We start from the raw sequence: 14,600 nt of genomic DNA, 5'->3' as shown, positions 1-14,600 counted from the left end.
CTTTTAATTTATTAAACCAAATTTATTGTGTATACTAATTAATTAATTTGATTAATTTATTAGTCATTAAAATAATAAATTTATGAATAAAATAGGCAACTGAAATATTTTTAATTAATAATTAAATCAAATCAAATCAAATCATATATATTGAGCTAAATTCAAATCATGTTAATTAAGGACTAAATTAAAATAAGATAATTTCTTACTTGTTCAAGTTGTGTGCAATAAATACAAATTAATTTTAATAGATAATCATAGTTGTCTGGTCTACTATATATAGATGGACACACAAAATTATAAGAATTATAATTTTTATCGCTCTTGCTATTTCAACTCTTCTTTTGTTCTTCTTTTTTTTTTCTTTATGTATAATTTATTTTATATATAAATGTATCCAAAATGAGAAAGTACGGATAAGTGTTTTATTGATTGTTTATTTGATGAATATATCTCAATTTAAACATTCTACTACTGTAAATAGAAGTTAACCTGTAGCAATTTAAAGTTGCCAATGTATTTTTTTATAGTATTAGATAGAAGAATATTTATTAAAATAAATATACCCATTGTAATGAATTTTTTTTCAACTGTTATATTTTTATGTCAGTCATGTAAATTCTTTGAAGGTACAAGATAATAAAATAGGTTGACTTTAATATCATTAGAAGCTAAATTTAATGGTTCAAATAAGCACTACTAATTATATTAAAAAGTAATTTTGTAATAATAATGTGATTTATATATTAATTTTTCGGGTAAATTCATTTCAAAATGTAGAAATTTGACTCAATTACGCTAAAATTTTAAAGGTAATATAGAATTTGACAACAAAATTAACATTCATTAAAGAAATAAATTTATTTATGGCTATTTTTCTTATTAATTATAAATAATAATAAGACTTATGAAAAAATATTAATGTCATTATTTTTATTAATTAAATCATAATATTAGGTAGTTGATAGTTTTATAGGCGAAAATTATTAAGTAATTACGTAAAAATTAGTAACGAACAAGCAATAAGAATTTAGAAAAATCTATTATATAATACTAATTTCATAATTAAAATATGTCACATATTATATTCTCATATATTCTATTTATTATCTATTCTATTATATAAAAATCAAGTTTCTGCACTTAATAATGGAATTGAGGTGACATGCTTATGAGGGTGTTTAGTAATTTGTTTCTTTTAACTCATTAAAGACAATTTATTATGATAAATTAACTATATCAACTAATTAATTTGATTATATATTTAAATGTCACATAATTTATTATAATTTATATCAATTTGATTTGGTAGTATTTTTTAATTTATTTCTTTTAATGTTCTATTAGTATTTTTTTAATTTATTTTTTTAATTTATTAAATCAAATTAATTATAATAATTATCTGTATTAATTAATTAGATTAGATTGATTAATTAATTATTAAAATAATAAATCTATGAATAAAATAGGTTGTCGAGATATTTTTTTACTAATAATTAAATCAAATCAAATCATATTTATTGAATTAAATTTAAATCATGTGAATTAAGGACTAAATTAAAATAAGATAATTTTTTAATTATTCAAATTGAATGCAATAAATAAAATTAATTTTGTTAGATAATCATGGTCTTCTGGTGTTCTATATATAGATAGCCACAAAAAATTATAAAAATCATCATTTTTATTACTTTTGCTGTTTCAACTTTTTTTTATGTATAAATGTACTCAAAATGAGAAGGTATGGATGAGTGTTTCATTAATTGTTTGTTTGATAAATATTATAGTCTGAAAATGTCTCCATTTAGGCATTCTACCGCTATCGATGGAAGTTGAACCTCTAATAATTCAGGGTGACCATGATATTTTTTATAGTATTACATAGAAAAATATTTTTTAAAATGAATATACCCATTGTAATTAATTTTCTTTGTCAATATGTTATCTTTTACCTAACAAACAATATCCATGTTGTATTATTTTTATCAGAAGTCATACATAATCTATTATATTATATAAAAATCGGATTTCTGCACTTAATGATGGAGCTGACGTGGCATGCTTCTGAGAATGTTTTCGGATCTATTTCTTTTAATGCATTAAATACAAGTTATTACGATAAACTAACTATATCAACTAATTGATTTGATTAGATATTTAAATATCATATAATTTATTATAATTTATATCAATTTGATTTAGTAGTATTTCTTAATTTATTTATTTTAATATTCTGTTAGTATATTTTAATTTATTTCTTTTAATTTATTAAACCAAATTTATTGTGTGTACTAATTAATTAATTTGATTAATTTATTAGTCATTAAAATAATAAATTTATGAATAAAATAGGCAACTGAAATATTTTTAACTAATAATTAAATCAAATCAAATCAAATCATATATATTGAGCTAAATTCAAATCATGTTAATTAATAACTACATTAAAATAGGATAATTTCTTACTTATTCAAGTTGTGTGCAATAAATACAAATTAATTTTGATAGATAATTATAGTTGTCTGATCTATTATATATAGATGGCCACACAAAATTATAAGAATTGTAATTTTTATCGCCCTTGCTATTTCAACTCTTCTTTTGTTCTTCTTTTTTTTTCTTTATGTATAATTTATTTTATATATAAATGTATCCAAAATGAGAAAGTACGGATGAGTGTTTTATTGATTGTTTATTTGATGAATATATCTCAATTTAAGCATTCTACTACTGTAGATAGAAGTTGACCTGTAGCAATTTAAAGTTGCCAATGTATTTTTTTATAGTATTAGATAGAAGAATATTTATTAAAATGAATATACCCATTGTAATAATTTTTTTTCAATTGTTATATTTTTATATCAGTCGTGTAAATTCTTTGAAGGCACAAGATAATAAAATAGGTTGACTTTAATATCATTAGAAGCTAAATTTAATGGTTCAAATAAGCACCACTAATTATATTAAAAAAAGTAATTTTGTAATAATAGTGTGATTTACATATTAATTTTCCGGGTAAATTCATTTCAAAATGTAGAAATTTGACTCAATTACGCTAAAATTTTAAAGGTAATATAGAATTTGACAACAAAATTAACATTCATTAAAGAAATAAATTTATTTATGGCTATTTTTCTTATTATAAATAATAATAAGACTTATGAAAAAATATTAATGTCATCATTTTTATTAATTAAATCATAATATTAGGTAGTTGATAGTTTTATAAGCGAAAATTATTAAGTAATTACGTAAAAATTAGCAACGAACAAGCAATAAAAATTCAGAAAAAATCTATTATATAATACTAATTTCATAATTAAAATATGTCACATATCATATTCTCATATATTCTATTTATTATCTATTCTATTATATAAAAATCAAGTTTCTACACTTAATGATGGAATTGACATGACATGCTTATGAGGGTGTTTAGTAATTTATTTCTTTTAACTCATTAAATACAATTTATTATGACAAATTAACTATATCAACTAATTAATTTGATTATATATTTAAATATCACATAATTTATTATAATTTATATCAATTTGATTTGGTAGTATTTTTTAATTTATTTCTTTTAATGTTCTATTAGTATTTTTTAATTTATTTTTTTAATTTATTAAATCAAATTAATTATACTAATTATCTGTATTAATTAATTAGATTAGATTGATTAATTAATTATTAAAATAATAAATCTATGAATAAAATAGGTTCTCGAGATATTTTTCACTAATAATTAAATCAAATCAAATCATATTTATTGAATTAAATTTAAATCATGTGAATTAAGGACTAAACTAAAATAAGATGATTTTTTAATTATTCAAATTGAATGGAATAAATAAAATTAATTTTGTTAGATAATCATAGTCTTTTGGTGTTCTATATATAGATAGCCACACAAAATTATAAAAATCATCATTTTTATTGCTTTTGCTATTTCAACCTTTTTTTATGTATAAATGTACTCAAAATGAGAAGGTATGGATGAGTGTTTCATTAATTGTTTGTTTGATAAATATTATAGTCTGAAAATGTCTCAATTTAGGCATTCTACCGCTGTCGATGAAAGTTGAACCTCTAATAATTCAGGGTGACCATGATATTTTTTATAGTATTACATAGAAAAATATTTTTTAACTTGAACTACATGCTGTAACTTTTATCTAAACATGTGTTTTCCTTGTCTGTCTTGTTTGTGTTTGTACTGGCGTGCTACATTTGAGAATGAACTTTGGTGCTGGATTAATGATTGTGTTGATTGATTGCATGGTTGATTTCTGATTGAGATTTTCTTATAAGAAAGGAAAGGTTTCGGATTTCTGTAAGATTAAACATTGTTTCTTTGAAAATGTTTTGAACGATTTCCTATTGGTTTTTAAAAGATTCATAAGGCATTGATAATCACTGAGTTTGAAAAAAGTTTTCTTATTAAATATCTTCTTATGACAACTTTGAAATTCCGTGGTGAGACCGTGTAGTTAGGTTCTCACCCCCTACAACTTTACCTTTTCAGGAACCGGATGAAGGAGTATTAAGAAGAGTTATACTGCGTTTGGTTTATATGTTGTTGTATTAATTAGATTTTTTTTCTTCCCTCGTCTTTGTTATTACAAGTTTGTAAGAGGGATAGTAGTTGTATGTTTTATATATATTATATTATGAGATATTATGTAAGGAGTCTTGTATATGAATATATGCCTGCTTGTATTTTTCTTCAGATAAAATATTTATTTCCAGTTTTCAAAGAAATCAGCGATTCAGTGTCGAGTCACAGGCTCCTATTTTAATATTAAGTATATGAAGTTAGTCGTAATACTTCTTGCTATCAGAGTAGCGCAGCCGGAAGCGTGACATACTGATAGTGAGGGTGTTACATTATGGTATCAGAGCAGTTCATCCTGATTATGGCCTTGGGAATGAACTGACTATGCTTCATTGCATACTCTGAGTGTCTGTCATGTTATAGGTCTTGTCTGAATGACGAGAATTAGAGCTTAATGCACATGACGGTCTATTGATTAATGCCATTAGTCATGCATTGCATAATTCCTGATATTAAGTTTGGCCGGCTTAACACTAGTGAATTATATATATGTAAGCATTAATGGGTTATCATAGACGATATACGAGTCATAGATAACGCGAGTCGCGGATTTTGAGAATGTTAGAAACTAAGTTCTAGAGATTAGCTCCGTTTCGACGTATAATCTTTATTCGTGCTTGATATTATCTTTTTCTTTATCAATTATATTGGAATCTCTAGTTCTTGATTTCTTCTTGGAATGTGTTTTGGATAATTTTCTACCATATCTTGTCATTCATATATATCCTTGTTTAATTATGTTCCTAATTGTTGTTTTAATCTTTAAGGAACATTCAACCTTGACACTATTCATAAATTTGATATTTATTAATTTGATCTTGAATTAGTTTTGGTGCAATGCATAATCCTTGATTCTTAAATAATTTGAGATCTTAAGAGTCGTAATTCATAGTAAACTGATTATGCGATTTAGTTATCATGTTTTGTGTTCTGCAACTATTGTGTGTCCTGCTCGGATTACAATCTTTGATCCTGTGTTCCTCTAAATGAATACAGTAATCCCCTTGGTAAAAATTTTTTAGTTTGCCTTGGTACAAAATAACAATTCTAGTAGTATTCTTCTGAAGTTTTCGTTTCAGAACCTTCGTTAAAAAGAGTTCTGATTTGATCTTTTTTTATTATTTATCTGATCTTGTCTACAACCATTTTTTGAATTCTGGAGATGACAACCTCTGATCTTACATGTACTTTCCTACAAGAAATGAATAAATCCTTTATGTAGCTGAAAACATACTTATTTTTAAAGGTACTATCTATTCTTTTATAAACTATATAGGAACATTTTACATTAGATTCCTTTCTTGACCATAATCTGATTCTCCTCCAATATTTACTCAAAAGTTTATATGTCTTTACTTGATTATATACTTTAAGATTCTTGATAAGAGATTTTTGCTTCTATTCTAGTTAATCTCTATTTGACAAATTTCATATAATTTATTTTAAATTGGGTAGTTTTAACGCAATACCTTATTAAAACTTCTAGTAATTCTTTTGGAAAAGTGAATTCATTCCTTCATAGGGTTACAACTTGATTTTTCCTTTCGGTACATCTTCTTGTTTTTGTACATACTTGCTTCCTTGCTTACTTATAATTTCAAACGTTTCTCCAAGTTCTTGTGAAACACCATTTTAGTTACTTATTCTTCTTTATCAAAGTTTGTATTCCTTTGAGTAAACTTCAAACTTATTTTGGTGCAATATACCACTTTTTATAATCTCGTTCTAAGGTTTTTATTTCGGATTCCATTGAAGAGATTTCAAATCAGTTCTTCTTTTGCTGGATTCTATCCGTAGCCTTACTTTAAATTTCAATAAAATCGTTTTGAAACTTAGCATATATTCACTGATATGATGCTTTGAAACTTTCTTATGCAATCGAAACCTGTTTGTTTGTAATGTACCAAGTATTATTTTATTGACTAATCTATCTCAGAGTTTCTCCTCTGAATAGAATTCAGTTCTACCTCTAAGTTCGATGTAAATTTTTATGCATATTCTTGTTTGATTATGATCTTTTAAGATTTTTCAACATTTTTAGCTCAATTAATTTTCATTATTTCAAGCTTTGCACAAATCTAATTTAATTTGAATTTGTTTTAACATAACCCAATATTTACGCTTCCGTTACCTCTCTTGAAGGATATTTATTTCATACCTTTTCTTTTTAGAATATGAAATCATACTTTCTTAGATTTTTTCCCCATGCTTTTGAGTTTTGCAAATGATATCGCTAGTTCAGTCATTCCTCCCTTGTGAACTTTGTGCTCCTCTGTTTTGGCTTGAACTTATTTCAATCTAATTCATCATTACTCTTTTCTTATTTCTTGTGGAGTTGGATTCAAATTTCTTATTTAGATGCGAAATGATTTTCTTTATGGAACATTTCTCGTGCCTATAAATCATTACTTAGTTGTTAACTTACGCATCCTCCTGAATTTATGCGAATTTTATCCTCGTCACTTATTCATCTTTTCCTTAGATTTGTAACTCCTTGAATATACTGTCGCTTATCTCAATGTCACACATGGTCCCTAGGAAATAAAAACCGAAGCATTAGTTTTTCAGGGAATGACTAGTAGATAAGGAGGTGAACTTTGACAAGTTTGAAAACGTCGTAGGTTATAACGTTTAAATTTCGGGAAAGGAGTATTGTTGAGAATATATTCAAGTTTTCGGTAGCTCAATTCGTATAAGATGACGACTCTCAATAAGTTAGCCAAGTGACCGGAGCAACGTGAGATAAATAAGCAGAAGGTGAAACTTGTAAGTATGTAACATCAAAGGGAGTTGTGATAGTGAGCTATGTTAAAACCCATAAAGTTGACACCATGTAACTCCTTTTTTTTTTCAGCCTACTTTGTAACTTCTGCTTTACACCATGCTTTTCCTTTATTTCTAAGTCTTCTGGTTTATCTGCTATTTGAAAATTTATATATATACCAAAACTTTTTGTTTTTCTAAAGTATTCAAAAGAAAGGTATTAAAACCATGTAACATTTCCTGTAATATGCTAAATTTTCTTACTTATAAAAAAAAAACATTTAGACAGTAGAGTACTGAGTCTTTGTATTACCTTGTATATTTCTTTAATTTTTGAGGACGAAAATTTTTATAAAGTGGGTAGGATGTAAAACCCAAAACTTTTGAAAAGCCTTATTATGAGTTAATTTCAATTTATTTATTTATTAAAGACTTTAATTTTAGAAATTATTTAATTAAAGCTAATTAAATCAAGTTTTGATAATTAAATTAGAATCTTTCTATAATTTTATAATTGTTGGATAATTTTCTATATTTGAACTATAAAATTTAGTAATTGTAAAATAATGAGAATTTTGTATAAATTGATTTAAAGATTTGAGATTTTAGAATTTAATATTTTAATTTTTATGAATAAAGAAAATTAATTACATTATCTCTAACTATTGAATTAGAGTATTTATTTGAAAATAATTTATAAATTGATAATTAAATAGTATTTTCATAAATATTATTAGTGGATTAAAAAATTAGTTTTTGGTTTTCAATTACTCCTAATTTTAGTGAAATGATTAAACTACCCTAATCCTAATTCCCAAATTGGGAACCTAATTTCAAATCCCTAATTCTAAACCTAATTTCCCTTTCTCAGCTGCCATTACCCCTTCACCTTTCTGAAACACCAACACACACACGTGCACAGAGATGGAGAAGAGAGAAAGAAAGGGCGCCAGCGGAGAAGAAGAGGGGAGGGAGCCGCGCCATCACCATCCAGCCCGTCGCGCTGCTGCCACAGTGCCGTCGTGGTCGCCGAGAAGAGAAGAAAGGGAAAAGAGGAACGCGAGCCAGTAGCCAGGGGTAGTCGCCTTGGATCCATCACCGTCGCCGAGCCGCACGTCATCACCGCTGTGAATCGCGAACAAAGGAGAGGGATAGAAACGCGTTCGCGAGGGAGCTGCCGCCGTGGAGAAGCTCACCGCCGCGACCGTCGCAACACCGCCATCCTCGCGCCAGTCACCGTCGCTGTCAGTAATGAAACCCGTCGCCACCATCCGCACCTTCGTTGCCGTTAGAATCGCACGCCACCGCTGCTGCCATCGATTAGATTGAAACCGTTGCTGTTGCGCCTTGTTCTGTTGATTGAGCCGACGTTGGAGTTGTTGTTTCGGTTCCAATTCCTCCATTCTTGAAACTGTAAGGTTTAATCCTTGCTCTGCTTCCATCTTATTTCTTTGTCTTTCTCCTGTTCAAACTAAGGAAACCAATGTCTCTGATTAGTACTGTTACTTTATTTTTCCTATTTGCTGCTAGAACTGTCATAGGGGATAGTGTTGATGCCATCAAGAAACTGCTGAAGCTACTGCTAGTTCTGATTTTGTTATCTTGGTACTAGTCTGATCTTCCCCTTAGGTTTGGTCAAGTTGTATGTTCTATTTTATCACTGCTATGGTTTCCATGTTCTGATTTTAATTCTAGTCCTTACTTTATCTTGAATCCCCAGGGTTGTAATTGCTTTTAAATTCCTATCCAATTTGAATATTCTATTTTGCTACAACCATGGCCACTGCTGTGAAGACTAACATTATCGCCGTTCCAGTTGCTGCCACTGCGGTTCCAATTGCGTGAGAGTCGCAGCTGCTGCCATGAATTAAAAGGAGAAGGAATTATCACGATAAATTTGTGCGAACTCGGTTAATCGAGGTAGGGGCATTTTTATTAAAACTCATTTTTATTCTTAAGAGTTGTTATAAATTAATATTTAGGCAAATAAATATTTTTGGTGATTATGGAGTCTTATGAGTTGAACTGAATTGCCTTAAATGAATATGATTGCTTACTTGTTGTGGCTAGTTCTGAATATTGAGTTGATATTGAGATAGTGAATGAAAGATTAATTTGAAAATTTTATTCGAATGTTTATCAAGTATAATTTGAGAATTGGAAAATGATTTGATGTTAGAACTAGTTTGACTTCGAAAAACGATTTGAGATTTGTGAATGACTTGGGTTTGAAAATATCAGAAAAAGTTTGAAAAAATGTTAGTTGACTTTGTTGGAAATGAATTGGAATCTGGAAAGGGTTATAATGTTGGAAATGAGCTTGATTTGTAGAAAAAATGAATTTAAATTGAAAATAGTTTGAGATATTAAAATTGTTCTGATTTTGAAATTGAGTTGAAAGGAGTTTGAGAAATAATTTTGTTGGGATCCGGAAAGGGTGACAGAGTCCGAGTTTTAGAGGATATGCTGCCGAAATTTTATAAAATTGGAAGTTTCATTTGAAGTAATTATTTAAAAAGATTTGTTTTTTTTTAAACATTATATGTTTTAAGATTGATTTATAATGAGCGGAATGGAAAGAAGGATGATGAGGATTTTCTTTGAAATATGGTTTTTGAATGAATTTGGAAATGAGATTTGGATTGATGTATGATTATGATGTTGAGAATGTTGAGATATGGATTGAGAATGTTAAGATATGATCTTTGAATTATTCATATGGCTTATGAAATTGAATTATCTGAGATACGAGGTTCCCTGGATAAAGTACCATGGCTTGCCACCACGTGTACCAAGTTGAAAACTCGATACTCTGTTGACCCTACGACGTAAGTGTGACCGGGCACTATATAAATTCTCGGGAATGTTATCCCCATTGAGCAATATTGATTATTTGAGAAAAAGCTATGCATAGACTCTTGGGGATGCACGTCGGGGGACAGTCTAAGGACAATTCAGACTTGTCGGATTGGCTGGATAACCGACAGATGAGCCTCATCAGCCATAGGACAGGCATGCATCATATGTATTTGTATGTTTTGTTTGAATTTGAACTTGTTTTGGTGTGCCTAATTGCTAAACTGTTCTTAACTACTACTTGAACTATATGCTGTAACTGTTATCTAAACCTGTGCTTTCCTTGTCTGTCTTGCTTGTGTTTGTACTGGCGTGCTACACTTGAAAATGAACTTTGGTGCTGGATTAATGATTGTGTTGATTGATTGCATTGTTGATTTCTGATTGAGATTTTCTTATAAGAAATGAAAGGTTTCAAATTTCTGAAAGATTAAACATTGTTTCTTTGAAAAGATTTTGAACGATTTCCTATTGGTTTTTAAAATATTCAGACATTGATAATCACTAAACTTGAAAACAGTTTTCTTATTGGATATCTTCTTATGACAACTTTGAAACTCCGTGGTGAGACCGTGTGGTTAGGTTCTCACCCCCTACAGCTTTACCTTTTCAGGAACCAGATAAAGGAGTATTAAGAAGAGTTATACTGCGTTTGGTTTATATGTTGTTGTGTTAATTGGATTTTTTTCTTTCCTCGTCTTTGTTATTACAAGTTTGTAAGAGGGATAGGAGTTGTATGTTTTATATATATTATATTATGAGATATTATGTAAGGAGTCTTATATATGAATCTATACCTGCTTGTATTTTTCTTAAGATAAAATATTTATTTTCAGTTTTCAAAGAAATCAGCGATACAGTGTCGAGTCACAGGCTCCTATTTTAATATTAAGTATATGAAGTTAGTCATAATACTTCTTGCTATCAGAGTAACGCAGTCGGAAGCGTGACATACTGATAGTGAGGATGTTACATTATTCGTAGATAAAGTGCAGAGTAGATAAAAAGATAGCTAATAAAAGAATAAATGGTTAAAACTTCCTCAATACTAACAATCGTAGTGTATGATAGGTGTTCTATAACTTTTTTGGATTTGATTGTTTCTTTATTATTATATGTTGTTCTGTTTAATGACTTATGATAATCATCTTATCATGGTAGTGTAAAAGTTGTAGGTATTATATTTACTTTATATGCTCTTAAATATCATGTTCTTGATGAATATTTGTGACCGAGTAATTATTAAAATAAATTGGTTTAATATCTATTTTATATTCTATTTAAATTATAATAGTGAGTAAATATTTTTTTTTCAAAATAAATAATACGATTTTTTCATAAAAACAACGTTTAAATAATTGTGAAATTATTTTATACCATAGATGATTATAAATATTTTGGCATTAAATCTGCTATAAAACAAATTTTTAGGAATACAATATTGTATTATATAATTTAGTTATATTTTTCTTATCTTCAATCTATATTATTTAGATTGATATATTTCTAAAAAAGGTTATTCAATTTTTTTTTAAATTATTAAATCAAACCAGTTACAAACTAATTAATTAGGTTGATTAAATATCAAGATATCTTATAATTTAATATAGTTTAATTTATATAGATACATGACTTTTACAGTTTTATTATTTATTGTAATAAATTCTAGAGATAATTTTTGCAAGTTATAATTTTTTTACCTATATATTCCACTTTTAAGAATAATTTTTTTAATTTTGTATTATAAATAAATTGTTTTCTACTTTAATATATGAATTTTTTTATGAATTTTTTTCTTGCGCAATTCACTTTATCAAAAATAAATTAATTTATGAAAATTTAAACTTGAGTGCTTGCTATTGTTAAACTCAAACTTTAATTTGTTTTGTCATATTATTATATAAATATTCAATTCTTTGATTAAACACTTATTTGATTACGAAATGATATTATATATTACTTTTATATTGGCAATTAAATTTCAGTTACTATACAAATATTATATTTTAGATAATTGTATATTTTTTTTGTTATTTTAAATAATTATTATATAATTTTAAAATTATTTAATTATGTTTATTTTTTTAAAAGTATTGTCATTATTGGAGAGTAACTAATGTTTGTGATAGTCTAAAATTGAGACATAAAAATACAAAATATTAATATACTGAGTTTTTGAAGAATAAATCTTGAAGTAAATATATGTGATTATAATTAATTATCATAATTAAAATTCTTTATTTTATTTCAATTTGTTCAGGACATGTTTATCTTAAATTTTATTTTTTTATTAATTAGTATTTTTTTGTACATTTAATTGTCATTGATTTATATAAATTAAAATGTATAACTTAAAAAAATAGATACGTGTCTAAAACATGAAAAAAAAAATATTTCTCTTGTTAGTAAAAAATTTATGTCGCTTTAACTTTTTTTTTCGGCATTATATCTTACATTTTTATTATAATTAAAAGTTAGAGGTAAATTATTAAATATAAATTAGTAAAAAAAAATATAATACTTAATAAATTATCATAATCACATTTAAAGATATTTAAGTTATTTAATTATTTTCATATAATAAAAGTGATATACTTCAAAAACTATTTATATATAATTTACTAATAAATATATGAGATATTTATCATAATTTTTATTTTTAATAAAAATATCATTGTATTAAAGTGATGCATTTTAAAAATGTATAAATGAGATTTTTATTAAAAAATTACAAGATAGCAAATGCAATTTTATTTTAATTTTATCCTTAATATTTAATTTTAATTTTACCTTTAGAGTTTTAATATGTTTCAATTATACCATTAGGGTGAACAATATTAATTATAACTAATCAATTATATTATCTAATTTGACTAAAATTAAATAAACATTAAATTATTTAATAAATAAAAAATAAAAAATAAAATAAATGAATTTAATTTAAATCATTTTTGTTATTATTTTCTATATTTATGAATCAGTAGAATGTACTTTTATGTATTTTGATTAATAATTCTTAAAGGAGTTACTATTTTATTTACTAACATTTTAAATTTTTTATAATATTTTCATAAAACTTGATTAATTAATAGATTCTTCTTCACAATGTTTTTCTTAAATTTTCTAATAAAAATATATCTTAATTTTTGTCTTTTATATATTCATTGATTATGCTAATTTTTTTACAGTGTATTTTTATCAACTATATGCATTATTTTTTTGTCTTTTTTACTTTTTTTAAAATTATTTTATTATCTTATTTTTAATTATTTATTTTACTTTCACTCCTCATATGTTTATTGTATTTCACTTCATCTTAGTTTCAATTTCATAGTTAACTTTTAATTATATAAAATTCAATAGTTTCTTTCAAATATATCTTGGATTAATATTTTAAGTCATTGTTATATCAAATACTATACTATTTAATATTATAACACTTAGTATATATAAAAGTTGGATATATTTATAAGATATTTTTAATTCAAATTAAAAAAATTAATTATCTCTTTTTTAGTTTTAAATATTATTTTCTAATGTAATGAAAAAGTGAAAATAACAATAATTACTCACATAATTAAAATAGATAATCTTAATATATACATGACACTATATATATCAAGGATTATTATATATGATATATAATTTTTTTTTCTGTAATGACTATTTATATAATTTATTAAACAATTTTTTCATCTTAATATTTAATAAATTTAACATATAAAATATTATTTAACATACAAAATAAGTAATTTAAGTCATTATCTAGGACAATAAGTATAATAGTGCAAATACTTATTTATTTATTAGTAGTGAACAAATATGTAAATAATATAAATTGATATTTTTTTAGTATAAAAGCAATAATAAAAGTTATGAATTAAGTTAATTACATAATTAAAAACTTATGAAGAATTTCTTAAATAATAATAAAAAATAAGATCACTATTTTTACATATTACAAAGTTTATGAAAAAATTTTTGGATAATAAATCAATCCTTAATAGATTATACATTAATTCTGTCAAAAAATAAATAATTAATACATTGAATATTATTATTTACGTCCTAATATATATATATTATCGATTATTAAGTTTATAATTAATTTTTAATCCAATTTATGGTAATTAAAATTTAAATGATTAAAAATATTAAATGCTCAATATTTTGTATCGAATCAATTTATTTTTTTATTGAAACTAAAAAAATGAGTTGTTAATCAATTCTAAATTTAAATTTAAATTTGAGTAAAAAAATAAAAAAATATTTTAAATTTTATCTCACTAACTAGAATTAATTTAAAGATAAGAAATTACTTTGTACATCATATATATTGTAAAATAGTATGATCATTTGTTAT

The sequence above is a fragment of the Arachis ipaensis genome, chromosome B4 (assembly GCF_059453495.1).
Source record: "Arachis ipaensis isolate K30076 ecotype BB chromosome B4, ASM5945349v1, whole genome shotgun sequence".
In the NCBI taxonomy this organism is placed as follows: Eukaryota; Viridiplantae; Streptophyta; class Magnoliopsida; order Fabales; family Fabaceae; genus Arachis; species Arachis ipaensis.
This window is presented reverse-complemented; position numbering follows the sequence as displayed.